Genomic DNA, 2,746 nt, shown 5'->3' on the forward strand with positions numbered 1-2,746 from the left:
CGTTAAAACGAACTTTCATTTCGCGCACTTGACTCTCCACGCACGACATTTTGTCAAAGACTGAAATGTAAATGATAAAAAAGTATAAGAGTATATGACTACGGTGACAAAATTATCGCGTTATCTGTTGGCAGTCGGAATTCTACTTTATAGATTACAGATTACAGATTACTAATGGATTTATATTAGGTGAATGTACACTGTCAAATATCAATAGGTACTGATTATATGGACTTAATATATTACCTATACATTGTTTGGCATTTCATATAATGCTTAGGTAATTTAAACAATTTTATAGATTGCCTGCTGTATTTGGTGTTATATAGAATTCCTAGACATTATATAAAATACCAATATTGTACACATTGCCGCTAACATCTACACTGAAAATAAGTAGATACAGATTTGTAAATCAACTTCTTTAATGTTGTTTGTAATTTTCATCTATTGAATTACATTTTTTTATTGTAAATTAATTATTGAGAATTAAGTTCATATAAATTTAATTATTTTGCTCATTAATTAATATCATTAGTCTAATATTGATAAACAATATTCAATTCATTTTTGATAGCAAATAATAAAATATACACTGTAATAGAACCTCATGAACTTGAATTGTTTATGAGGCAATAAAACTTATTAATTAATGTTCATGCCATGAGAGTTACTTGTATTTTATTTTTGAAATTAAACACCAATTGTCAATATAGTATTTATTATCATATTATTAACCATATTAACCAAAACAATTGTTTAGGTGTCTTATTTCCAAGTATTAAATTTTAATTTGAAAAATTGGCTGTCTAAATTTTTTGATATCCATAACTGTCCATAGTAGGTAAAAATATTTAAAAAGTTTTTGTTGGGATTTTTTTTGTTTAATTACGAAAGTCTGAAATAAGTGAAATTTTTAATAACATATATGGTCCAATCAATTTATATTCCTTAAAAATATACTGAACTTACAAATTGTTTTATTTAAATTTATTTTTTTTCACTAGTTCTTTAAAAACAATTTAACATGTATGGCACATAAAATAACAAACATTAATTTTCAGGAATGTTGGACATTTGTACAAGGAACTGTAAAAAAAATCATGACAATGGACATTATATCAAGAGACGCTTTGAACAAATGCTTCGATATTTTCGATGATTCACACAGTCAGAAACTTTATAATTCAACAAAGTTGTTACTAGAGGAACGGGTTCTTCAACTATTGAGTATTGTTCAAACCGAAAATACTGCAAATCTGTTGGAAAATTATCATGGGAATTGGCTGAAGTATTGCAAAAGTAAAATAAACCTAGATTACTGTACCAGTAAGTATTTTTTTTTTAACCATGATTACATATTAAAGTATATAAAACATATTATAAATGCATTCTTAGCAACTACATTACAATCAAATGATAAGAAACGTAAATTTCAAGTCAGTTTTAAAGTCAGTCTTCCCAAATTATTAATTGATGAGATTAACAAACTACAACGAACATATCAATAACCACAAATCCACAACTCCGTATATCATTGTTGCTCGTATTAACACATTTTTAGAAGTCCAGGCATCCAACGATTGTCCATTTGAGTAAGTATTTATATTTATTTGTCATCAAAATTAAAATAAGAAGCATTCATAAAGTATGTTTTGAATTAAAACATGTTTTTTTTTTTAGTTTTATAACATTTATTTTGAGGAACCTGAGATATTTCCTGAGATGTAAGTTTTCAAAATATTAAAACTGTAATGACAAAAATAATTTATAGTTTATATTTTATTTCTTAGTACTCATCCCAAAGTTAGCTTAATATTTTATCAACAAATTGTTATTGATAATTTCAATTTAATACACGGAGCGTTAAAACTATGTTTATGTAATGCAAATTTTATGACATGCCGTCCACTTATGAAATTTTATTCAACGCTAATCATGGATTGGACTTATTAGCCAAAAGTTTTAGAGAATACATTGAAAAAGATGGAGAGAATATTTAAGCAATTTTTTATTTAAAACAAGTATGAGTTAAATAATTTTTTTCAAATATCAAAATATACAATTTACATAAATCTTTATATGTAGAATTACAAGCATTTTATTGACGAATTATTACGATTATATCTAATATACAAAGAATTAATGTTACAAGACATGTTCGAAAATAATTTTGAGTTCAATGAAGCTTTTAACACGTTGACGGGCAGTAACTGCTATAGCAGTCATCCTGATTCAAGTTGTAATATGACCATGACTGGTATAACAGTTATATTTTAAAAGTCGTAAAATAGCATTACTGCTAGAGCAGTTGCGTTTCATGTGGCTTCGCCACATTGGAAATTATCTAGTGTCCTATTGTGACTTCCTAACAATTTGGGACAAAAAAAAAAAAAATCAAATATTCTAAAAATTATATAAAAACCTATGGATTATGCCCAATCAGAGTGACTACCAAATTACAGTAATTTACATAACTGCATTAGCAGTCATGTATGTCAATGTGTTCATAAAGCATTTTAAGTAATCGTTAACTCTAAACTAGTTGAAAATCAATCGTCAAAGACCCCAAAATATTTATGTTATTGAACAAATCGTATAAAACACATTTTGTGATCAAATTGTTAAAGACAATTTATTTTAGTCTATTAAAGTATTCAAGTATGTAGTTAATAAAGATGTTTTCCAGAACATCTATCAAAGACAGTTGGCCCAATGATTACTACTAAGCCATTCCATGGACCTA

The sequence above is a fragment of the Acyrthosiphon pisum genome, chromosome X (assembly GCF_005508785.2).
Source record: "Acyrthosiphon pisum isolate AL4f chromosome X, pea_aphid_22Mar2018_4r6ur, whole genome shotgun sequence".
Taxonomy (NCBI): Eukaryota; Metazoa; Arthropoda; class Insecta; order Hemiptera; family Aphididae; genus Acyrthosiphon; species Acyrthosiphon pisum.